Here is a 26,963-nt window from a genome sequence, read left to right as displayed (position 1 = left end):
GTGTCTGTGACTATAGTCTCAGTTTCCGAGGTTGTTCTAGCCTCAGTGGCCTTTCATAGCTTCAGAAGTGATTGAATGTAAAGTAAAGCAGTTCAGATTCCTGTAAATGTATATCAGCTTCATTGTGTAACTGCAGAATAATGGAGAAGTGAAAATGCAAGTGTACTAAACTATATAACTGACTTGTTGCCTTGCTCCCCCCTCCCCCCCCCCCGAACTATAAACAATATGATGGTGGTCACTTGTACAACTGGGAAGACAAGCCTTTTGGTAAAGCTGTCATAGAAACTTTTAACTTTCTGAAAAATAAAATAAGATTCTGCAGGAACTGTTTTCATGTGCTTGCTTTTACCAACTACTAATTGAACAAGAGGAGATTTTTCTGTGTACCAGTGGAGAAGCACAGATTTGAAAGCTTTACTTGAGCAGTACTGCTAACATTTCGGTAAGTTAAGGCTACAGCAAGAGTTAAGTAAGATTAGGTCACTAATTGAAATGCAGAGAAACTGAATCTTTTTCCTATTCAGGTGCTGTAATCTTATATTTTTAAACTGCGTTTGAAAAAAAACATATGCCAGATGGGTTCATCCAATACAAAGCACTCAAGGAATATTAGTTGTAAAGTGAATGTCATGAGATCATTGTTATGCTTCAGCTTCAACTTCCTTGATGTGTTTTTTTTCCTTTAGTTATGGTGAAGACTATATATAGAATAGTTCTGCCCAGTGAGAAAGACCTTCCAAGTACTTGCTCTCCTTGGATGTTTTAGGTTTCAAAAAAAAAAAGTATTTGGTAAAAGGTATTCAGACTTAGTGGTATAAAGGAAAAAAACAAAACCCAGACTACGGAAATCCAAATGATTATATAGTTGATGAAATATTTTTTATTTCTAAACAATGCAACAGGAAACACTGCTGAGCATAAGAACATGTCTTACCATGTGTCTTATTTCCATGCAATGAAGTCTGTGCTCAGGTGTGTCATATTTTGATACCTAGGCATCTTTTGCACAAAATGTTGAGTAACTAACGTCACAACTATAGTTTCTTTAGAACGTACAACAAATGCCATGAACAATGTGCTGTGCCACTGCGTGCAGAAAGTTTCTGATACTGTTTTGATCTGTGTTAGTGCTAAATTTAATAGCTGTTGGCCCCAGTGAACACCTGTGTTTTGTATTTATAGTACCTTGTGAATGCTTTCAAAAATAAATATTTGTGTGTGTATATATATTTACTTTCAATAAAGACTTGTAGATTATTTCTAGAATCTTCATATATCTAGGTGATTTCTAGAGTAAGGGAGCTATAGCCCTCTATGATTTTATTTAAAACTACATAGCATAGTTAAGAATAATGCTTCCTTAGTCCTGTAATGATCAAGACAAATTTTTGATTTGGCTAATTTTATTTTGGGTAGACTTTGAAAATTCTTTCTTTGAGTAAAAGCAAAGTACTTTGTATTGTCTTACAGTAGTTAACTTTTCTTGTTTGGTTGGTGTTTTTTGTTTTGTTTTGTTTTTTTTTTCCCAGCAGCTCAGTAGCAATAAACAGAATTATTCACACAGATATCATATATATGCTTTTGGAAATATTTTATGGTAGCAAGTTGTCCTGAAATACTGTGTGCGGCAAGTAAAAGCGTAACACTGATTTAGGGTAGTGTGCATCTTCTTTCCACTTTCAAAGTATACCACAGAAGTTGTTTCATAGCATTATACAGTATAAATCCATTAATTCTGTGATCTTCTCTCACGCTACTTGAAACTCAGTGTGAGTCTTTTGTTGTTGTTGTGCGTCATATATTCTTCTTTGAGTTGTCTCGACTTAATTTGGACAGAAGAAAGCAGTGCTTCTCTTTCCTTTCTTCGTATGAAGTTACCATGTTTGCACAGTATGATTTTTAGTAACTTGTAGAATAGTGATGGAATAAGCAATGGCTTAGTGGGATGAAATTAGGTAGGTAACCAACTTGTTGAATAAAATACACACTGCAAACTTTTCGTGTTTTAATGAGGGTTAAAGGGAAAAAAAGTATGTCAAGATTATTTTATAAGCTTTCAATGAAGACTCCATTGTAAGTTTAAAAATGCAGTACGACTGTACTAAATGAATTCCACTCATCTGGGAAGTAGAATCCAGTAGTTGTAACTGATCTTTAAATGGATCTTCTAGTTGTTTTCTGTTTAAGTTCTTGTTAGTTCCATCATCCATTTATTACCAGTATTAGCAAAGCAAAACCACTTTTACTGTACAGTCTTAGCTTTGATTCCTCCAGATTCACATACCCAGCCTCTAATGTTTTGGTATTTAATACCCCACACTGTTGGGATTTTAATACTAATTAACTTGAATTATGGCTAAAAGCATGACTTTGTTAAAATAGTGTTAAAATAACCTGAAATAGCAATTTCAATGGCAAGTCATGCTGTGCTGTTGTAGAACTTGGATTGTTGGGCGTGATTGCCATTCAGGTTTAGTTGAAAATTTGTTGCATCAGTTGTAGGTGGATGATAAAGTTAGTAGGCAGTAAGCGTTTGCTCAAAATACCGGAGGTCTGTATTCAGTGAGGATGGTATATTTCAGTGAAGGTTATGGGAAGGAGGTAGTTGGCAGAAAGGTTAAAAAGAATAATGCTTGTTGGTTTTTGTTATCTCCACAGGCTACTATAACAGTACCTCTAATGCTGCTTGCTGGTCATGGTCACAAGGCTAGTAAATGGTAATTTGAATTAACTGCCAAAGATTAATTGGTTTCTATGAGTATGTTCGTTTGTGTCTTTATTAGAGGATGACTGCTTTAATGTTAGTCATCGCTAGTGGAAATGAGAAATTTTAAAAACATAAATGCTTTTTGATATCAGAGAGAATTAATTATGCCATTACTTTTATGAGAATTTTCAGAAGGTGAAAAATAAAATTCAGTAGACAAGAATATCTTTTTCATCAGTCAATACAGTTGTATTAGAGCACAAATAGTTTGATTTCTCTATGGAAATTATAAACTTAAAACATTGTGAAGTTTGAGGATCAATAGTATTTTGAGGTGTCTTTCATAAGCATAGTATTGTTCTTCAGGGGTGCATTTTAACACAAATTGATAGAATATTAACCTCTACTGGAAGAAGAGACCTTATCATGTAGACTTTTATAATTCAAAATGAAAAGAATTTAGGCTTATGTGGAATAGTATAATGATGTCACTCAATGCTGTGATTTTTTTGAAGTTATGAACTCTTTATTCTTATCCTGTAACAGAACTCTCATGATGCACCAAGGCATCACTTAAAGCTTAGCTTTTCACACGTAGATTAAATTCTTTGAGTGAAAATTGTGTATTTTTTGTGGAAATCAGATACCAATAAAAAGTTTTCTTGTTTGAGCAGTTAATAGTATGAGTGTTGGTTGCTTTCAGTACATTCTGAAGGGTGCTGAGTTTCACAAAACTGAATTTGGCTGTTAGTAGATTGGTCTTTTTGTAGTAACTGGCATGTGGAGGGAACTGGAAGGAAACTAGGACTTCTCATTGTTGTGTGACAAGAGTGCAAAGAAATCATGAAAGCATAAATTGTGTGAGTTGGCTCTCCCTTTATTAATGGAAAAAGGTTCTCAGGATCACATGAGCTTTTTCTTCTCTCTGAAGCCCTTGCTATGGAGATCCCACAGTGCTGCTGTTCTTCCATTTAAAGGGCTTCAGCTAAGAATCTATTCAGAACTAAGCAATAATTTTTCTTATATAACAGTGTTAAAAATCCCAATTTAACACGCAAATTTTATACAGAAATTTAGTTATATTACTCAAACATGCCTACTTTGTCTCTGTTTTTTCACTTCAAGCTAATTGAGTCGTATATTGAGTTTTATGACTTGGTTGTGCTTTGCTGCTATTTTTTGGAGTTAAGATTTCCACTTTTTTTTTTTACATACTTCAAATTGAAATTCAGTTGGTCAATTAGAAGCATTTCCCTCAAGCCGCCTCTGGCTTGTTTTGTTACAGGCTCTACTGGAGTTTGTGTTTTGATTGCAAACTCCCTGTTCAGGTAGTGGGGTGACTTCTGTCTAATAAAATTATTTGAATGCCTGAGTAAGCGTGTCAGGATAGAACTTACGGCTGTCACTGTAAATGCTGAAGTGGCTTCCTGCTCCTTATTTTAGTTTGTCTCGTGATGGGTGATTTGTTTGGTTGTTTGGGTTTTATTTTTGTGGGGTTTGGGTGTTTTTTTTCTTTGTTATACAGAAATGTTTTTCTTAACTGGGTTTTGGGAATATGGAAAGGTAGGTATTATGCTACAAGAATAAAAATATGATGTAGATTGAGGCTCTGGTTATGTATACAAGAAATGAGGTTCAAACATGGTGGTGAAAATCAAAAGTACTGTAGCAGTAAGTGTATCCCTATAGCTTTAGTGGAAATTACCCACCAGATTGTCTTTGCAAGATTTTTTTTTTTTTTTTTTTGGACGGAAGTCCTGTGAAATCTTTGGTCACAGGCAGGTAGGCACAGCAGAGGGGTGTTAATAAACACAGAGAAATATGGCACATTGTGTGCAGAGATTTTTGTTGTTGCAAAGAGTCTTTCTTGTTTGGGGTTTTTGTAACTAATTTATATAATGTAACTAATTTTTATAATGAGTCTTTGTAATAAATTTGTGGCCTTCTCTGCTGAGATAGAGTTGATAGAATTCTTTCTTCTCTACAATTCAGTCATAATAATGATAGTTCTCCTGTTTGTTTTAGGTAGCTGTTAGTGCACTGTGGGTGTGAAGTTCTTCCTTACAATATCTTATCTTGCAGCTCAGCTCTGTTCTCAGAGATGATTGATTTGTCAAGCTTGTGGAGTTTGATGTGAGTAACGTTGCTTTTCATGCCAGTTGCACGTGGATTTGGAGGAGAATATAAGAGGTGTTGATGGTAAAAGAGTAGTTATATGTTGTAATTAAGAGAAACAAAGGAATGTGCTGCAGAGCGAGGTAAAATTGAGGTGAATGTATAGCTGTACCTGTATTTCAGTGCTTTTGTTTGGGGGGAGGAGCAGGGGAAGGTTTAGTTACTCTTGCAGCACAGACCTGAAGATCAAACTTACACAGTCTGTTAAGAAGCAGTAGTATATACTATTGTAAGAGCACTACATATTGAAGTGGCACTTTTCACGTGTATGTGGGTTCTTTGTTAAGGAATGGGATAATCTTTTTTCATAAATGGTGCATACTATTTTTTATGTACAAACTACTTAGATGCTAAACATACGTTTTAGGAAGTCCTGCTGTGTCGTTAATGTACCTTTCTTTGGGTATGTTTGAGAGCATATGAAGGATGTTGTGGGAAAGCAATTTACCAGGTTGATACCTACTTAGCAGCATTGGAATTTAGTAGTTCAGAGATTAGACTTTTTCAGTTCCTAATTTTCTTAGAAGTGTTTTCGGACATGGTAACGCTACTGTCCTGGCATGTAGTAGCTCTAGGAATTAAGCTTTTCATGAGGCTATGGTATAAGAATTTGAGAAGATATACATGTTATACAAGAAGCAGTCATGCTACTTGTTATCCTAATAGATGCTTTAATGATCAAGGCTTCTTCTAATAGTGGGATATAACAACAGCTTTCACTTTTATTTGAATGATAATGGAAACATAGAAACATTCTATTCAGTAAAAATTAAAATTAGACCAGCAATTTAGCATGCCTTCATTTGTCAACTTTTTTGTGCAATTCAATGCTGAATTCTAGTTCCCAAAGCTTTGCGACCTTATCAGAAGTCTGCTTAATGCCTTCTAAGGGCCTAAGGATGTGGGTGACCTTCACACTGCTCTTGCCTATTTAGTAAAAAAGTACCTTTCCTGTAGATGATCTAGTGCCTGATTTGAAATTTTGGTATCGTGTTGCAACGTGCTTATTTCAGTGAAAATGATGGCCGTTTTCACATTTTGCTGTTCAGTAAAAGCTTAAGATAGTTAGGCAGGTGTTGCGTGAAAAGGGGCAAAGCGGTTTTGGCAGAAGATAAACCCCCTTGCATTCTAACACTCCTCACCGAGCTGGGAGGCTAGGTGTGGCTAGGTTTAAATTCTGAGTGATGCCCAATTCAGCCCTGTCAGTCCAATCGTGTTTAATATGTATTAAACTATTACAATTTGGATACACTAATAGTGGACTGCACCTTCAGTCTAGTCGTGCTCCTGAACTAGCATGGCCACTCTCGAGTCTTTGGTCGCGTTCAGTGAGAAACCGAAACGACCAGCTACTTAAACAGTGCAGTTTATTTAAACAACACATATATAGGTTCTTAGGATTGCTGGTGATAAATACAGTGTCTGCAAAGCACGTGCAAACAAAGATATTGTTAAGTATACAAAATGCATGACAAAGTTATAAACAATACAGCCTGTCTATAAATGTAGGATAGAGATTCCCTAGAGAAATTTCTGAGTTCCCCGAGGAAACACTCGGTATGATCTAAGTCTTACCCAAAGGTGTCCCTGTGCGGGGGAAGAAAGGCTCAGCCCATCAGCTGGTCTCGGAAGTCAGTGATGGAGTTCTCCTTGACTTGTTTGCAATGGTGTCTTCCCCGATATCCCCCCTCTCTGGGGCTATTTTTATACTATTTTTTTATCTTCAAAGTGGAGTTTGAGTGACTTTAGTCATTAATACTTTTACTACGATTGGTGTACTCAAGGAGGAGTGGTCGCACCTTGGAGGCAGGTAGCCTCCGGGATGGAGGTGTGTTTTGGTACATTGTAATGAGCAAAGTTCTCACAAAGGACAGCATTTCATCAACATTTGATTAAAAGTTGGCTCGGGTAGCATGTAGGCCGCTTATTTGTTCCATAGTACCATCTCGTTCCCATGTCTGCTGTTCGTCACAAGGGAAGGCCACGGAACAGTCGCGTTCCGTTCTATCCCTTGTGTAGTTTCGCAAACAACCTTGTACAGGGAATCGCAGATGTTGCATTCTTCGTGTGCCAGCTGCGGCTGTATTCTACCTCAGAAGCCTCTTGATTTTATGACTTTCCTTAAAGTGTGAACAATGCTGTACTTTTGTATTCTTGGCCAATTTAGTAATTATTCCAGAGGAGGCACTTCATTTTCATGAGAAAGAGAAATCAGCTTCCATTCTGAAAGAGAAATTTGTATTTTATCAGTCCTGCTGTAGTGTCCTTCCAGTGCCCATAATGCTTGCCCCAAGGAAGGAGTGTCTGTCTTCCTCATGTTTAGGAGTTCTTCCAGTAGAACGTTACCATTTATGATGTGCAAAGCATAGATTGTAAAGGCCTAAGTAGCTGCAGTTCTTTTACTATAGTAGAACGGATACAAGACCGAAGTTGTATTGAACCCAGAAATTTGGTTTTGTGGGTTTTGTTTTGTTAGTTGTTTTATTTTTTGGAATTCTGATGTGTGTGTTTGTTCGTTGGTTGTTGTTTTTTTTTGGGGGGGGGCAGGGGGATGATTTAGGTATTTGAATTAGACATTCCACAAAGGAAACACTGTACATGCCTTGAATAATGGGATTTCTGGAGTTAAATGCCTGCCTTGTCTCACTGAGATTATTTGCACCTTCTGTATTATTTGCTCAGAAAGATCTACATTCGAGATGTCTACTCTTTCTAAGCTCTTTCCCACAGAACTTGCAATCCAAGGGCTCATGTAAAGTCTCCTTGATTACTCTGTATTAGTCATTAAAGACTTGAATGTGGCATGAAGTTTGGGTAAAATTGTTGGCTGTCTGCTGGTGCTATATGCCAGGATCTAGACCAACCAATAAGAAAATGCTAATTATCTTAGAAATTACTTATTTACTTACTTTTGGCATTAAAAGCCTCCTTGTCAGCAGCTTCGGCGCAAAAGCTTCAGTGCCAGTAACCTTGACACTATAGTCAGCACCCATCGCTGCTGAGAAGATGGCATCAGCAGGCAAACACAGAGATAGATGAGATTCTGAGATTAGCAGAATCTAATATATTCCTTCCACATTGCTGCTTTTTAACACAAAGCTAAATGGACTTTTTTATAACACAATGTAACAAAACCTTTGTTTACAGACGTTATCAATAACAAGATTAAGCACAACTCTGAATATTTCCCAATTCCCTTATATATCTGTTTCTTTAATCTTTCATTGGTATCAGTCTTCTTCCTCCCCTCCATTTCAGCAGAGTGACTCTATTGGGATTTTGTTCCCTGGTATTCAGATTGTTCAACTACAAGCCTTTCATTGTATAGGACTCTAATTTTAGCCCAGTCTAGTGGAGCATTGACTCAAACTTCTGTCAAATTCCTATTTCCACAAGAGGAGGAAAAAAAGCCACAGAGTTCCTGCCATTTGCTCTAGCATTTTTCTATGTTTTTTATTTTGTTGTCATTTCAGTGGAAACTACAGATCTAAATTTGAAATACAAGCTGAAAAAGGGCATTAGCTAATGCGATTTTTCTTCTTTGGTTCCAAATATAGCTTATTTGTTTGTATGTATTCTTATATATATTCATGACTGTTTAAAAATTCTGTATACTGAACACGACTCGGGGTAGAAATGCCAACACAGAATAATGGTACTTAATTCACATGTGTAAGTCTCTAAATATGGTTCAGAATGAGCTCCAAAAAGGTTTAAGATCAAGACTGAGCTTGGAATCAATGAAACAGTTTGAATTCAATCAGACTGTATGTATTTATTTTTTCCACTTGTATGTCACTGTAATTGCATCCAGGCTACCAGGAAGTACGGAGTATGCTTCAGTACCAGTTCATACGCGAATGTGGTTATTATATTTTTGTCTTAGAATATCCTTGCTAGTTTAACATGTGTGCACTGTAAGTCGATGTCCTTGCATTCAGTTAGACTCACTCCACTGTTGTGTTAATGCATGCCAGTGCAATCAAGTAGCTAGAATATTACAAGACTTCTTGTTAGTTAATATAAGACTAATGGGATGTTTGAATTGGCATGGAATTAGGTCTCTGACAAAAGGTTTAGATGCCAGTCCAAGTGATGGCTTGCTAATTAAATGTCTAAATGTCATTGTTAAGACCTTGAGAACTGGACTTGATTCATACAGCTTTTTCCAAAACATGTTTCAAGTGCTGGAAGCTGAAAAGAATTAATTGAATGGAGAAAGAGAGCTTGTCTTCCTCTAAAACCAGTGGATTTGTGTATTGCTTTATTTGCATGAAAAAGTAGTTGCCTGTACATGACTGCCTTTATACTGTTCCAAATCTCTCTCTCAATTTTACTTGTGAGCAAGATGTCCAGGTCTTTTTTTTTTTTTTTAACAAGTGAAATAGTGCCTTGAATGATGTAAAGGTACTGAAGAGTCCATGTGACAGTCTAGTATGCATGCAGCAAGGAAGACCTGAAACTAGTTGCAACGACAAAGCCTGGTTGTAATTCACTGTTTCGTATTTTAGAAGTCTCAGGTGGTTTAGAATGTTCTAACTTGTTCACAGAGTAATGGGGAAACGTCTACCTTCAACGTACTGGAGTTATTATGGCTAAGTTCTACATTTGCTCTCTGCCAATATATTAACTCTTGCCTTTAAAGTCGACTGCTCTGAATATAGGTAGCATAGGAATGTATGAATTTGTTACTTGCCCAATCAGTGCTTACTGCTCAAAAATTTTCTGACTTGTGACTTGTAAGTGGTGGAGTTCTTTAAAAAGCCAAGTAATAGTTCGTGTGGGCAGTTTGCCACCTAGTTTGCTGTTTGAAGGAGAGTTGTCTATTTTAATCCAATTCGTATTCTTTTAATTTTATTACACCATTTGTAAGAATGGATGGGTAGTGCTCTTCATCATTCTTGCCTCTGCTCTGCATTTCCCAAGTTGTTATGTAGTTGTATTGCAGGAGTCTCTAGAAGCCCTGTAAGCATTGGAATTGCTTTGTGTTGGGCAAACCTCAAATCCATAAAAAGACACAATTCCTGTACTGAAGCAATTACGCTGCTCGTAGCCTGTGGTGTAGAATGTTACCAGACGTTTGAACTGGGGAATAAGGTTTTCAGGAGGCTCACTAGTAGCACTTGCCAGCGTTTACTCTTTGGGAAAGAAAACAACAAATAAAAGAACAACAGGAAAGTATCAACAAAGTGTGGACTAGAAAGCCTCTGCTCTTGTAGCTCGCTTGCTTTCAGTGAAGTCCTGCTATACAGCCTTTCATGGACGTGCTTGGACTTGATGGAGTGGCTGCGCTAAATCACATGATGGACATGTTGATGTACCCTTCCATGTGGCAGGTGCACATCTGGGCACACAAGAACAGTTCCAGTCAAGTCACTCATCCAGATGACTTTAGTCACATACATGTTTGATCACATGATGGATGACTGCCATGACGTGAATTCGCATGAAATTGCCAAGTGGTAAGACAGGTCTGGTCACAAGATAGGGCAAAAAATTCAGGGAAAGTGGAAAAAGAAAGAAGTGAGACTGAGGAACAATTAATCCACAATCTTAAATAAGAAAACTTCAGTTACTGCCAGTTGTGTTTCTGGTTTTCTGTTCGTGTGACAGAAGGGATTTTGCCACTGACATGGGATCTCTTCTATTGTTTCTTCCTTGTCAGAAATTGTAATGTGTGCTGTGAAGATTTCTTTCTCTTGGCCACCTGAGATAATTAGTTTGCAAGATTAACCCTTGTGGGAAGTGATTCAAATTCTTGGGTTCTCAGTTTGCCTGCAAGACTACTTTATTTGGAATTTTTGTTTGTGTAGAATCCATTTCTTATGTTTGCTGGAGTTTACTCAGGATTGCTCAGTGCCAGGCAAACTTTAAACTTGAATGGTTTGAGTTCTAACATCAAAGCAATACCAATTATTTCTATTAAGGGATTCAGTACTTGATTAAAAATATAAATGGTTATAAAAAAGTAATGGATCAATAACATGCAGATCCATGCTGAGGAAGCTCGTCTGTGTGATTTTCCCTAAATCTCAGCTAGTTAAGACTTGCCTTCTACCTGTCTTGCCTTCAGGATCTTTGAAAATACAACTTTTTGTTTAAGATTGAAGTATTTGGGTTATGTGTTAGGAGGAAAAAAAAAAAGTGTTCTTCTAGTACACTTTGCAATGGAGAGCTTTTCTAAATATGGTTGTGATTATTTAAAATTTTCCTTTCCCGTGTCTGTAGGGATTGGAATCTGAGATGCAAAGTGTATCTGTAATCAGTAAGATATTTTTCCTCTCAGTGATAGCCTTTTTTTTAATTGTACTGCTAGCCTGAGTGTTTCAAGAGAGTTACAGTGTTACACACTTTAATCATGCAATTGTATCATAGGGTTCTAAGATTTAATGCATGCAATTTAGGTATTTTGATTGTGTAAATTGAGTAGCTGGTGGCCCTGGGTCCAAGCTGGGGAAGGGAAGCTGGCACTCAAATTTGCACTCTAGATCAAGGAATTTTAAAACGCTCCTGGCTTCTCAGTTTTTGGCAGATTTAAGCGTGTTTTTCTGCTCTGTTACTCCACTGATTCTTTATTTGTTCTGGGCACAGCTGTCAGCCCTTTTCTTCTTCAGTTGCTTTTTCCCAGTACTTTCCTGAGGTGACTTGGGCAGTGGTAAATTCTTAGTAGTATCTGTCTCAGATGCTGGCTTTGTTACTTTGAAGTTGCATGTTGGGTTCCTAGATGAAGAAAGGCCCAAAGAAAGGCCAGTTTTGTGTGAATCCTGAAAGTGTAGATCGTAGAGCACTGTTGCTACATATATAGATCTTGGTACTGGAAGCAGCTTGCCTGGAGGTGCAATGAATACTTCAATTTTGCATTCCTTTTCTACTGAGCAGGTAGATCAATTTCAAAAAGTATTCATGCTGCTTGAATACTGGACAGCGCAGCTTACACTTGAAGTTTTGTTCCTTACTGTAAGCAGGAAGCTTTCAGCAGTAAGCTGAACCTTATCATTAGGAGAAAATATCCTAATAGATATTACAGAGTCCTCGGATTTTTAGAAAAATGATTCCCACCCTAATGTAAGCAAGAAGTCTTTTTTTCAACTTCACTGGTGTTACAGAAATTAAGATTTTAAATTAAAAAATTAAGATGCTCTTAATTCAAAATAACAAGAGAAAAACATAACTAACTCCTAGCAACCACCCCACCAACACCATAAAACGTATTTTGAAATGAGGCTGTGGATTTTTAACTTTCAGCAAGCCCACTAAACTGTGTGCCAAAGTAGGAGGGGAAAAAATATTTTAGTATGCCACCAATGCCTAGAGGCTTGTGTAACAGCAAATTCCCTAAGGGAGTGAGACCCAAATCAACCAAGAAGAAGCATTTTTATGGTGAATAAATAAGCTGAAGAGAGCAAGAACATTTCCAGAACAAAAGCTAGCCCAAAAATCTGACACGAATCATCACACTTGATGGTTAACAGGGCCGTGAGCAGGAAAACTGCGTGCTAGCCAGGTGTCTGTGGGGGCTGTGCTACCTGGGAGCACAAATCCGATTTACGGGAGTGCTGCCTTCCACAGCGGCTCATCTCTGCATACACAGAAATCAAGTAATGGTGCAGTTCTGCATTGGTACTGAGAAAAGAGGCGGAGGACTTTCTTTCCTAACCTTAACAAGCAATCAGCTAAACCTCAGTAGTGTGAGACTTGATTATAATTATTGCAACACATTCTGAGTGTACGCGTATTGCAAGGAATTAAATTCTTGCAGGATTAAACGAGTTGTGAACATTCATGTATTTCAAGCCCAGAATGGATCCCAGTACTGTTCACTGTGACCCTTATATTAGAAGCTGCAGAACACTAAAAGTCAGTATTTCTTAAAGAAATACCTTATTTCACCTCGTGTGCTCAGTTTGTATTGAGCATTTGTGATTTGATTAACCACACCCATGTTAGGAAATTCAGTTCCAGTTTGTGTAGTTTCCACCTGGTGGATCTCTTTAAACTTGTGACAAATTTGGAAATATATTCAATATACAGTAATAAAAAACAGCCTACTTTTTGCTAAACCAGCTAAGTTGTACTCCTTAAACCATACAGCATAAATCTTCTTAACAAATTGAGCCTTGTATTGCAGTCCTACTTTGAACTCCTTAGTCATTGTTGTTATGTACTGAAATGTGGAATATTTTGAGATTTTTAAGGAAGGTGTCTGTATCCTGGGATTCCTTGTCAATACTATATCTTGTAAAGGACAGCTTTTCGAGATAGATTTGATACGGTTGTCATGTCCTAGCTAAGAGCCTGTGAGGCTCAGGCCTTAATTTGTTTAAAAGATAATTACAGTGAGAGAACACACAGCCACAACTTTGCAAGATCTTTGTGTTTCTGGACCTTGTCACAGCCATTCTTAATGCAGTGGGCTTTAAGAAACTTGCCTATAGCTGGAACCTTTTTTTTCTTAGCAGACTTTGACAATGGTGATAGTTAACATACCTTTTCGTAAAAGGTCTTTGCTTACAGGATTCTACAAAAATTGCCCTTCCCTCCTTTTCAATATCATGGACAAAAAAAACATTTTGATGACCTGTAGCTAAATAGATTTTAACTGACTTATTACTGCTAAAATGTCAGAATGCTTACAAGAAATCAACTCTTGCATTGAGAACATCTGGTTCAAACCAAACAAAGGGAAGACTGAAAAGAAGATTGTGAAGAAAAAGGTAAATATTCCATTGAAGTGATAGAGCTTCCATTTGTCAGAGTGGTGTGGAGTTCTGGGATGCTCCTGGGTTCACTATAAAGTGTATATAACTGTGTAGCATCCATTTTTTTAGCAGTGACTTCTGTCAGCCACAATGTAACATGAAACTGATCATCCATTTGCATGTGCAGTCATCGATTTGTCATGTGCAAATGTGAACACTGCATCTTCTTACGGCTGATGCTAAATATGAAGAACAAGCAAAATAGGGCTTTGTCTTGTAACTCAGGCCACTGTAAGTATTATAGGTATGTGCTCAGTTTCTTCAACTGGTCCTGACCCTTAATCAGTCTCTGAGCAGCTGATGGATATGCAGCCCTGGGTAAAAAGGTGCATCAGAGCCAAGAGCTATGTGACAGTTAAGGACGAAGTATTCGAAGACGGAGTGCCTTGATTACAAAAGATAGCACTGATGGAGACCAGGCAGATACAGAGCCTGTCACTCTCCAAGAAACATTGGAAAACATCAAATTTTTGATCTTTCTCTAAACATGTGATATTTTTTTACTCTATGGCCCAGTTGGGGAGAAGTGGAGAAATCTGTAGTACTGAACAAAGTTGTCTAGGAAGAGCTTTTCCTCTGAAAAAAAATTCCCCAGAGAATCCCTGAGGTATACTAGACAAGGGCTTTTACATGGAAGATGTTCAGCCTTCAAGACCGTTAACAAATCACTGAAATGGAATTAAAGATGGGTTAGAAGGTGCAATTACAGGTTTCCCAAAGTGCTGAATAAGCCCTTAGTTTGATGGAGGTTTGGAATGAGTGGGTAGGCACATGCACGAATCATTTGAGTAAACTAAGCTACACTTGAAAAAGTCAACTCTTTAGTTTATCTGGTCAATGTGAACTCACTTTCTGCAAATTAGAGACAAATAATAAGTTTTCTAGCTCACATCTTTAAAACCAGCTTTCCAAATTTCTGTAAAAGTCCACCCCTTTAGTGGGCTGAATGAGCACCATCCATTCCTATTTTCTGCCTTTTCAGCTTTTTTATCTTCCTTTTATGTTGTTGCAATGGAGATTTTTGGATAGGATTGTTTTTCCATTTAAAAACCAAAAATCTCTGTGAAAATCAGTGCACAATGTTAATATTGGGTAAGACGAAGATATCTGCAGTTAGTTGGGGAAAGCAAGAGCTTATGTATGTATGTATTGAACTTCTCTGTTGCCTTTTACCTGAGGTACTGCCCAACATTGCTCTGACTTGCTGCCTCCTGATGTCCTACAAGTGAGGCCCAGATTAAGTAACAACTCAGTTTGTTGATATTTGAACAGAAATATTTCTGATAAAGACTTGTACTTTAAAGTCCCTTAGAAATGAGGCCTAGCAACTGTCGTGCTTTGCCATAGTAGTAAGAGGAGGTGGAAAAGAAAGGTAAATAAAAGGAATGCTGAACATATAATATGCAGCTGGTTAGAAGAGAAAGAAAACACAAGGCACGGCTGAAGTAAGAGGTGGTAATTACAATGCACAGATACAGTAAACTACCTAACAAGCCTGAAAGAGCTGCAGCAGAAGAAACAAAGTGATATGATACCAAGATACTGTGATGTTCTTAATTAGAGGATGAGGAAACCATAGGTAATGTGGCACAGAGTTATGTCAGGTGGGCTTTATTATGTAGCTGAGAGAGAAGAATGGGTAAATGGATGGTGAAGTTAACTGGATTAATGGTTTGCTATGCAAACTCTTCGTTATTATTGTACTGTTTTTAGAACATTCATGACTAGTACTACAGATTTGGCCATGACTCCATACTGTGTCTAACAGATGTAAGTAAGGAAGCAGTCCTTCTCCTTGAATCTTCATTTCTTTAAGAAACCTGCATGCAGATGGAAAAACTTAGCGACAAGGAAGAAAGCATGAGTGAGAGATACCGCAGAGAGCACAGTACTTAAGGACAAAACTGAGGAATCGGCAAACAACAGAGAGCATTAGATAGTAAAGGATTTAAAGAGCAGGTGATACTTTCTTACTTTCTGTACCTATGACTTTTTAATGAAATAATTAAACAGCATGCATTTTTCTACTTGGCTTATGTTATGTGACTTTCCAGTAGTTAATCAACCCCCATGAAAGACAGATAATTTCATTGCTTGTGGAAAAATCTTCTCAAGTTCAGGAACTTGGAGCACAGCTGTCTGGAAGAAGGAAAAAAAAAAAAGGTGGAATTTTAGTACATTAGTATAACAGAAAATCCTGAAAGAACAACTTGATTTCAGGTTCTCTATTCTCAGTAGAAATTTCCTATTTATTTTTGTAGGACTGGTGTCAGAATTGAGTGCAATGTGTTCTGGATGATGCATTAGGAACAGTGGTGGAGTTATCTTTTCTGTTCTTTATGCATCTGCATGAGAAAGGTGATCCTTTATTTTTTTTATCCTCAGGAAACCTCTTTTTCTGATGATCTTTCTAATGCTTGTAGTTGGAGGCTGTCTGTATGAGGAAATAATATGCAATATTTCTGAGAGAATCCTGATGGACAAAGTAGGGATACAGCTTTTCACGTTCAAAACACGGATATTAATGCTGATGGGAGCAAGTTATGAGTATTCCCAATGTGTGTATATACAAACTACCTTGATCCTAGTCACATGATAAGGACAAGGCTCAGAGGGAACAATACACAGTCTGTGTGTGGTAGGGAGAGACATGAAAGCAACTTCACCATTTCGAAGGAAATGAGAAGCAGAGAGCATGTTCAGCTTCATCGACTTCTAAAATAAAGTTGAAAAGCAGGAGACAATCTTTGGTTATAGCAGCTGCTAAAAGACTTTACCAAGTCCTGTGTTAAGATGAAATTTGCATCTATGTAAAACAGATGTGAAATGTTTTAGTTTATTTTGTTAATAAAATCTGTTTATACCACCTTTCTAAAAGACGCAGCCTAGTGTAAGTCAATGTGTAAAACTTACATTAGTAAGTGAAGTTCTGACGGCAAGTTCTCTTAAGTCAGCAACATTACGTTTCACTTTTGCGAGTAATACCAACCATAATGCCTGGCAACAGAGAGAGAATTTAACTCATTATCCAACCCACTTACTGCCCAGAGTCTTGGAGGTAGGTAGTACTCTGCACATAACAGTGACTAATAATGAAATATCGATCACTTACTGCTCCAGAGGGTGAGGTTGTGAAGGCACAGAGAACAGTCCCATTTATGAGCCAGTTATCTAAAAACAGAAAACCTCTTGCATATTCTGTTGTAATAGTCTTGATTTTTTTATGGAGCAAATATTTTGGGGAATGTACTTCTTGTTTTTAAAAACATGTATCTTAAGCTGCTCAGCGATTCTATTTAGCAGGGTTATGACAATTTTATGTGGTCTGAAACTGGATTTTTTAAATGCAGAAAGAAGTTGGGAAATACTTAGTGCATAGATTGCATAAAATATTCTATGAAAAGATTGCCAGTTCCTTTTCTGGAACCAAATTCCCATTTGGCTGTTTGAGATTGCTGTGCTGGGTAGACTGCAGGGATCTTGTCCAAAAAAAGGGAAGTAATTGTATTTTGAATACTGAAACTGAGCTGATATTTTTCAATACTAAAATTTTGTGTCCCTGGGATTTGATAGCTTACATGCAGAGATTTCATTCTTTTAATAGATTTTAAAGGGGGTTTTTTGTGTGTGTAATATGGAGCAGGTATTGCTAGGTCTGTCTTGGTAATGGTATCTTTCAGTGAATGAAAAAGCCATCTTGTACCTTCTGCCAGATAGAAAATAAGTAACCAAAAATAAGCTTAGTCTAAATAAGACTTTTCTCTGTACAGTTCCTTTCTGTGTTTTATTTTTTCCTGAAAGCCTGACCTTTTTTGTTGAAATACTGTTCCATTGGTATCAGTTCTGTGAGCAGAATCCAGTACTGCACACAGAAAGCAGTTTTGAAAGAAAGTAAGGGTATGTGTCAAAGTGCTATTCACCTGTTTGGCTGTATACCAATGTTTTCATACCCCTGGAAGATACAGTGTGAGAAAGGTCATCTTACTACTAATAACATGCTTTTTATTAAACTGAATTTCATTTAATACTAGATTTTGCTTCAGAGGCAAGTGCATGTGACACAGACACAAAACATAAGCTACGATTTTTATGAAATCATAACAGACTGGGCATTACTATGAGCAAGGAAGGGAAAGCTTTCTGCTTCCCATTCAGCTGTCATTTTGGCAGAACGTATTAGAGAATTTGTGCTGCTGCTTATGCTCTGCTTGTTCCGTAAATAAATACAGGACTTCAGGCTATAGAGCAGTGAATCTAACATTGCTGTTCAGCACTGAATTTACTCCAACTTAGGTGGCGTGTGATGACCAGGCTAAGAAAGGACTAACCAGTACAAGGACTAAAAAGAATCTTTTCACAGAGCGAGAACTATAGTTAGTTTTTCAGAGTTGCAGAAAATGCAGTATGATGTATGTAAACAAATGAAATACGTTATGTAGCCTTTGATAATCCCATTTTGGATTCTGGAAAATTAACTGTATTTCTCAAGCTTAGTTTTTCACTTAGAAGTATCCAATTTAGCTTTAAAGTATATAGGATTTCAGTTCCTCTGGCATTTTCCTTGGCATTGGTTCTCTGGTGTTGTTTTTGCACACTGGAAGTAGTCATTCCAGACTGTGGTGCACATTGCACATGCAACTTCTGAACATGACTTAAAACCATTACTGGACCAACCTGATTGGTATCTAAGACACCACTCATATTGCAACAACTTGCCAACTGATAATGTAGGTGTTGACCTATGTCTATACTTACTTGAGTATACACTTATGCTAATGTAAATAATTTTAGGATGGAGAGAGCTGCACAATAAGAACTGTGAACAGTTTGCTTTGCTTTTGCGAGGGGAGGAACAGTGGCGTTTATGAGTAAGATATAAAGATGGCCTTAGATCTAATGCCTAGCTAGGTTCTAAACTTTAAACCTCCGAAGAGTAATGTGATCATTTGTTACAGCTGAAGGAGTATGAAATCAGTCTCTGTGAAATGAAATTGAGTAGATCAAGAACCAGAGGGATGTCAACTATTGCTGTAATTAATAGAAGCTTTGTAGCAAAAAATCAGGTAGCCTGAAACACTTACCCTTGAGTAGCGGCCCACTTAGCTTTTATTTAAAATGGTTTACTGTGACAGCTTAAGTGACATGACCCCTATGGTTAGCCATACTGATGAAGTCAAAGAGGATTTTGTGTGATACTATGCTGAAAGTAGCAGATGACTTAATGTTACACATCTCCTTAATCATGAAGATATTTGATGAAAGGTTATCTGGTAAAGCGCATCTTTCCTGAGTGTGGAGTATTGCCTTCTATGACTAGAAAAAAGAGCCGTGAGAAAAGAGCTGAAACTAAAGTAGTAGTATTTAAGTATCTGTGGTGCAATTACTCTCATGCATACACAGGCCTGTAATGGCTTTAATTTCTTCTGGTCCCAACCACGAGGTATCACGAGCCCGCATGTTTCATACAAATCAAAGAAGTGATTATAGGAAGAATGAAACTTCCTCAGGCATGTAAGGTTACATGTTTTTAATGAGCTATCTATCCTTATGTCCACTTGTATAAGCATATAATTCCATAATTTATGTGAAGGGCCACAGGGAAGGGCATTTACTTGCTCTAGCTGAGAAACCGTTGCACTTTTCCAGATGTGTTCTCTAACACAGTGTTCTGTTGAGGTGGACTGCGCTGCCCATAGATTTATTCTTGAATACTTCTTCTAGAGAATTAAAAAGACTTAATATTGTGCTGTTTCTACATATCTGCCTCTTATATTATAGCTTGATTATTTTTTTAAACAACATCGCCATAGTACTTGTTACCTATATAACTTTTTTTTTTAAGTTAAAATACTGGCTGTGAACTCAAACAGCTGAAACACAGCTTACTTTCTGCTGTCTGCTGTATTCGGTAGTGTGCTGTTGTGGGGTTTTAAGTCTTCTTAAATCCTTGTCCTGGGAGAGAGGTCAGTTTGGGGAAGAGATTCTGAAATAGTTTCATGAATTGATTTGTTTATTCATCTGTCTTGTGGATTTTTTCTTCCAACCCATCACTAAACTGGTACTTACCATTCTGTTTGGTATAGCTTAAATGTATACATATTTGATCTGTTATTAAACTACCAAGTAGTAGTGAAAACTTCATATCTGAAAAGCATGTGAAAACAGTATTTCACTGAACTGCAAGTAAGTCTGAGATATGAGATACCCTTGAAGGTTATGCATATTGTTGCCATTTTAATAGGCAGTGTCTCTATGTATTTCTTTAAAAACTAGATGACCTGTATTGGCATTAATTCTAGCGCACGCAGAACTTCCTTTCATTGCTGTATAAAAGCAAAGTATTTCGCTTTATATAAATGCAAAAGGTGGGAGTCTCACACGGTGCTTAGTCCTCGTGTGGTTTGATGGGAAGGAGAAGGGCATGGTCATCGTCGTGACTGACGCCATGCGGCTGCCGGTGAGCTCATTTCTGCAGAGCGCCTTCAGTCCCTTGCCCATGGTGGTGCTCCAGCATAGAGCAGCAGCATGGGGCTGCTTCTGCGTGAAGGTCCTGCCTGCCTTCTCGGGGGTTCACAACCCGCCGGGCGGCTGGCACGTCACCCTGCCTGCCTTAACAGAAAACCCTAATTCTCTATTTTACGTCATGGGTGCGCTGTAGGTGGTAACAGGTTTTGGCCGGCGCAGGCCCCCGTGGTGTGCGCGGCTGGGGAGGGCCGCAGCCCTGTCCCGCGGCGAGGGACGGCAGCCCTGCAGGCAGCGGCGCTGCAGCTCGCCGTGCGTCCCTCCCGTTAGCCACCGGGCGGCGGCGTGCCCCGCTCCCCGCCTTGCCAGCCCCCGGCCCCGCCTGCCGCGCTTGGCTGCGGGAGGGCGCCGGTGGCGGTGCCGGTGGGGGTGCCGGTGGCGGTGGCCCGTCCGCCGGGGGCGGGGCGGGGTCGCAGCTGTTCGCTCGCGGGGGAGCCGGGGAGGGGGTGGGGGGGTGGAGGAGTGGGGGGCGGGCTCATCCTCCGGGTCGCGCCGCCCCATTGGCTGCGCCAGGCGGCACGTGACCGGCGGGGCAGTATTGGCCGCGGCGCTGGCGCAGCCGGTGGGCGCGGGCGGGGCCGGGCCGGGCGCTGGCGGCGGGATGGAGGCGCGGCGGCCGCGGCCATGGGGTGAGTGCGGCGGCGGCGGCTCCCCGGGGCCGCCCCGCACCCGGGCGGCGGGCGAGGAGGGGCGGCTCCCTGCGGCTGTGACAGGGAGGCGGCGGCGCTGCCGGTGTGGGAGAAGAAAGCGGCTTTTGTGGCTAAAAAAAGAAAAAAAAAAAAATCCAAAAAAACGGGGCTGCAGGCGCGGAGGGGAGAAAAGCCCCGCGGCCGCGGGGACGGGCGCGGCGTGGAGCCCCGGCGGGCGGGACCGAGCCCCAGCCCGCTCCGCCGGGCGAGGGGCACAAAGCCTTGGCGGAGCCCGGTGGCGGCCGTGCGGGAGGAGGTGCCCGCCGGTGGCACCGGCCCGGCTTTGTTAGTGGCGGGGGGTGCGGCGGTGCCGCCGCTGCCGCAGCGCGTCCCCTCGCCGGGAAGGGCGAGTGGCGGGGGGACGGGAGGAGGGAGGGAAGGAGGGAGGCCGGGCGGCGGCGAGCCGGGCCGGGAGCGCCTTCGGTGCGCCCGGGGATCTGCTGACTTCTTACAAATTTATTTAACATCACAAAGAGATGCCCGGGTCCGCGACTTAACCTGAATGCTGTGGGAAATCTTAATAAATTATGTATGAAGCAGTGGGTCCTTTCTTCCCCTTTGTCAGATACGCAGCTTTTATTCTAGTAATTAGGTCATTGCCAGCAGAACGCTCCTTGCTTTTGCAAAAATGTGCAGCGATTTTTGGAGGACGACGTGTGCTGCCAAATTATTTCACCCTATTCGTTGCTTGGGTCAAGGTTTTAAAATTCTTCCCGTTGACTTACATGGAGGACCCCGGCTATGACCTGTAAGGAGCATTTTTCATTTGGTAGGGTTTTCTGCAAGGGATCGCTGCAGCCTGGTTTTGACTTGATTTGGATAGTCATATGCTGAAAGATGCCTTTTAAAGGCGTAGCAAGAAACATACAGCTTCTTAGTTTGCGTGGAAGTCTTTCCAGTAAATTACTGTGCATACATGAATAATACAATATAGATCAATTTCAGTTTTTAAATACCTCTGTGCTCTGCTGTTTGATCTGTTGAAAGAGCTCCTTACTGTTCTTTCTACGCTCTTTTCATTATTTAGTTAATTTTTCTGTTACTTCTAATGCAGGTAATAGATTTATGAATATTTTGTCAAAATTACAGTTCTTTGAAAATGCGTGTAAGCATATGTACTGAAAGTAGGTTGCTGGAACCAGACTCTTCTGTATTTTTCAGGAGACTCAAAGTAACTGTTAAATTTTTTTTTTTTTCCCCTTCTCAGTTCTGTTAAATACAATGATGCACAAAAAAGGTTTGATGAAGACAAGTCTAACTTACTGAGCTTAAATTTCTGCTTTTTAGTCAACATGTCCTCAAAACATTTTCTGTATATACGGTTGTTTTTAGAATCATAGATTTCCTGTCTGTCAGTGAGAGAGGCTTTGGATGATGTTAAATTTTAAAACATCAGCTGAAGACTTACCATTTGGAATAATTGGTTTCAAAAGGTAAATTGGTGATACTAGATGTTTCTCCTGTAACGTTTTGTATGTTCGTTACAGTTCCTTAAATATTAGAAGATACAATAGATGCAGAGGTGCTTTCACTACTTTTTTCTGAAAGGAAGGAGGGTGACAGAAGCACAGTGTGATTATGATGATTATTATGGTGATGCTTCTTCCTGTACCTTTTTAAGTCTTAAAAAGAATCAGTATTGCTTTGTGTAACAAGCGGAGTTGTTCCTGTAAGAAGCTGTAGTCACATTCTTAAAAATGGCAGCTTGAATAAAAGATCACTTTTAAACATAATGCTGTGAATTATTTATGAGCGTGGACTTTCCTAAACATCGTCCCTCAAATGCTATCATGATACTTGCCAAAACATTTGTCTAGAATATTCAGTTATGATAAATGTTCTGATGTGTGTTGTCATAGTGCACTGTTAGTATATCATCAGCATGGAGTAATACAGCATAAATTGGAAATGCACATGGGTTACTTTGGTCTCTAAATTCTTAGTTAGATATCAATATGTGTCTTAATTCAGGTGGTAATATGTTTATGTTGATGAAATGTGATTAATTTATTTCTTCATCGATGTAATGAAACCCTATTTAAAATAGGCTATACTACTAATGACACGCTGTGACCGTACGTTACTGTCAGTGAAGGACAAATCTCCACGGGTGGTTTTCCAAAATTCGTGCGGGACCTGTGTGAACAGATGCTGCAAGACAAGTGGTCTACTGTTCCATAAAAGTGCTGAAGGGAACCCTGAAGATGACCCTGATAGGTCACCCAGTATGGGGAAATATTTCTTAATTATAAAATAGTAATTTTTCTTTTTTTTTTTTTATTAAAGCTGATTTATTTAATGTTTGGGGTTTAATTTGTGTTTTCAGTTAAAATAGGAAAATGAAGACCTGTTTCAGACTCTTTAATAGCTTAAACTTTTCTAGAATTGAATCCCTGAAAGATTATGTGAAATATGAAAGTAAACAGGAACAAGTCATAAGCAGTGAGGGCATACACAATTAGCGACGAATAGCAAAGATGATCATCATGAAGAATGAGTGTTCAGGCTTGTGAATCATCCCTGGTCCAATATAAGTTATGATTCAAATGATGTCTGGACTACTTTGTGTTCAATATAGTATTTAAATGCAAATCATGTTTCGTATTTTCACAGTCGTATTCTGAATGCAGCATGACTAACCAGCTAAGGAACTTCCCAACCCAGAATTATAAAGGAAGAAGTGGGGCTTTTTTCTTGGCAGTGTAATAAAAGCTGAACTTGACTGTTCATAGCCTGAAATATATGACTTCTGGATTTCAGTTTTTTTGTATTAATAGGAATGTGTTTTTGATTGTTAGCATTCTTTAGTAAAATCCTGAACATGGGGTCATTTCTGTTTGTCACACACACATGCTTGACCCCCATCATACGTGACCTCTAATGAGGAAGGCAGCCCAAGACTTCAGACCATCATCTTCCCTTTCCTTCTCCTCCTGGTCTTTTAAGGAATGCGGAGAACATGGATCACTTCTTGTTTCAAACCTTCATCAGCCAAGTTATGTTTTGATTAGGAACAACAGATGATGCTTCTGCTTATGGGTGATGAATACAGGCCAAGTATTGAACTTACGGAGGTATCCCAAAATACAACAGTGGATTGAAAGCTCTTGCCAATTTATGAATTCATTTATGTAAGAACAAAACCAAAAAACCTCTCTACCATACCTCCCCCCCCCCAGTCGAAAGGATTTAGGAAGCTCAGATATAGGAACACTTCAGTGTTTTAGTCAGCTGTCCACAAGGATAACCATCATGCAGGAAGTGGGTAGAAAAACTAAGAAGAAAATCTTCTCGATGCAGCTGATGTTTAGAGAAAATCATGTGGCTTCCTTTTAAAGGGACTAACCTGTTCACACGTTTTATTAGGATAACCGATAACAGTAATGGCTTTTCATCTGGCCCTTGTTTTTTTTCTACACAGATGAAATACCCAGGAATTCAGAGGGTACCTAATCTAGAGATTACCATTTGGTGTAATTTGCTGTGAATTTTTTTGAATGTCCGCTTTTGCAAATTTATTAAAAGGAGTAGCGTTATGTAATTTGCAGTTCACTTTCTCATGTCAAAGCCCTTGTTGCTAAAACAAGCTGATGGAGAACGGTTTTCTGTGATGGCTGTTTTCTGCTCCTTCCTGCGTCTCTCTGATGACCCGAGTGTGCTAATGCCGACCAAATGGGAACATGAACAGAAGGTACCAGATCTGCTGTTCCACTCACAGGCAATTCTCATTCAGTATAGAATGACTATTTTCTTAATTCTCTTTAACCAACCACACCCAAAGTTTTATAGCACTTTCAGACTCCTCGTTGTATTTGTGTGCCCACATAGCCCAGATGAGGAAAAACCAAACAAAACAGGCTGCTTTCTAGCTGCTACTGACTAGAAGTTTTGGGGTTCGTTCTTAAATGCAGGTAGGGATAGGAGGATTAAATATGCTGGCAACAAAAGCCATTTTAATAAAGCATAGGCTTATCACTAGGTGGAAATAGCATAGGTCAGTGTGATGCTGCGGAAGGCAGAAATATAATTTTTCTTCTCTGTCTGGAAAGAATCAGTATAACAGGCTTTTACGATCTTGGGTCGATGGCGTATTTTTCAGTGAGTAGGAAAGGAGTGTATTAAACAATGCCTATGAAGGATAAACATTTTTAAATCGGCAAGCCTGGAAAGCTTGCCCCAAACTGAAGTGGGTAAGACAGTCCCTGGCCTACTGATACTCACTTTTGGTAAGTTCCTAAACACAGCACTTGGAGTGCTGCTATTTTACCAGAGTCGAAAAAGGACAAGCAGAAGGATATTTACATATAAACCATTAAACCTGAAGACAAGCTTCAAACAAAATAATGGAAAGTATGATGCGGGATTCAGTCAACAGAGAAATTGAATTAATGCAAATTGACATGGGTTGGTACGTTCAAAATAAGAAAGGCCAAAAAAACCCCTCGCTTTATTCTCATGAGTGTACTGATAAAGGTAGCTGTATGAAAATGGTCCATTTAAGGCTGAGTTAGTCAGTGGGGCTGGCTTACCTTAGAGCAGCTGTGATGGATTTTTGTCCCCTGTCTGTCAACCTTGCCCCTCTTTTGGAAATAGCCGTGTTAACAGCTGCCGCACCATTGTGGTTAATGGCCCAGCCTAGTAAAACCAGCACCTATTTCAGATTACCTTGGTAGTCATGCAGTAATCTGCAGTGGTTGAGGCAGCTGCCGCTTGAGCAGCTGAGCCCTTGCCTCCTCCCTGGGTGGGAACCTTGCGGAGATGGGTAGGGAGGACAGCTGGGGGCAGGCACAGGGGCAGTCCGCCCTGCCCGAGCACTGACCCCTTCCAAGTCAGAACCCCTAGACCTACTGCTGCAAAAAAACCCCTGTTTTTAAATGTATTTAAGCTAAACTAATTGGAAAAATCTCATGACGGTATGACTGTTTTTCTCCCTGAATTCAGTGTGTTATGCCCTTGAGACAACAATTCCCCATTAGTCACATGGGAATGAATTGACAGAATGGTAAAGAATAATAAGGACAAGGTATTGGGCTCAACACTAAAGAGCTGGGTAAAATTTGTGCATGTAGAAAGAAATCAGAGTTGATGGTCCTTTCCAACCTCAGTAGTCTAGATATTCATAAGCAATTCTAGAATTATATTTTAGATAATATAATCTAGATATTGATGAAGATTAGATTCAACGATTACAAGTTGTTACATTAAGAAGATAAACTGCATTGTGAAAAATCTTCAGTTACAGAGTGCAGGAGCGCATCTGCTTACTGGTGGTGGTGGTAGAATGCTAAATTCTGTTTGATTATTGGAGAGTTGAACATCTGATTTACTACTGTCAATGAAGTTTGTAATCCAAAATCAATTACATGAACAGGGGCATTAATTGACATTGGTGTTTTTTGGATTGAGCCTTATTGAAGAAACTAGTTTTGCCTTTTCTTCACTGAGTTTGATGTCTGAAGTAGCTGTACAACTTATTTGCTAACAAAACTCCAAAATAATAATCACCCTCAGGCAGTTAATGTGGGTGACAGAATAGTTATTCCATTGAAGAGTTCTAAAAATGAAACAAATAGGTTGTAGTTATCTAAAAACGTTATCTAGCTTTACATATAGACAGTGCCAGGTCTCTGTTGTTGAAAAAACATATGGTTTTATATCTTAGATTAGTCTTAGCCTCTGTTCTGAAAAGACTAAGACTAATTTGTTCAAAAAAAGTTGTTTCTTAAAAATAGGATGCTCTAGTAACAATGATGGCTTTTATGGGTGAAAAGAAGATAGTAATGGAAGCCTGAAATATTTTCATAAGAAGATTTAATTAATATATTGCAAATTGTTGGAGTTCTTAAGTAGGACCTCTTTAGGGCATGTTGGGTATGTATGCTTATTGATTTAAAAGAAAAAGGCTCTGATAAATAAAAAAAATTGAGTTTTCAGAGAAGATTGCAGGTTTTTTCCTTTTTTCTTTTGGGATTTGAGATAAAAAAGAGTGCATCTAAATTCCTGATTTCTCGGCAGTTGTTACTGGTATAGTTCTGTTAATGTACAAAAATGCATATCTAAATCTTAACAGTATGTTTGCATAAATTTAGGCTTCTCATTAATTTTGAT

General features: G+C 39.1%; 1 protein-coding gene across 7 annotated transcripts in view; it reads left to right on the top strand.

The window, feature by feature from the left end:
- The window catches only part of APC (APC regulator of WNT signaling pathway), a 101,790-nt gene that overhangs the window by 973 nt on the left and 73,854 nt on the right, over window positions 1-26,963 (top strand). Inside the window, exon 1 of one of the 7 annotated variants that reach the window (XM_054184683.1) lies at window positions 20,753-20,795. The exons of the other annotated variants lie outside the window; for them this stretch is intronic. The gene's annotated coding sequence lies outside the window, so the exon portion shown is untranslated. Of the gene's footprint in view, window positions 1-20,752; window positions 20,796-26,963 lie in introns of those variants that run through there. 7 annotated transcript variants of the gene reach the window in all.

The sequence above is a fragment of the Rissa tridactyla genome, chromosome Z (assembly GCF_028500815.1).
Source record: "Rissa tridactyla isolate bRisTri1 chromosome Z, bRisTri1.patW.cur.20221130, whole genome shotgun sequence".
NCBI lineage: Eukaryota > Metazoa > Chordata > Aves > Charadriiformes > Laridae > Rissa > Rissa tridactyla.
This window is presented reverse-complemented; position numbering and strand designations above follow the sequence as displayed.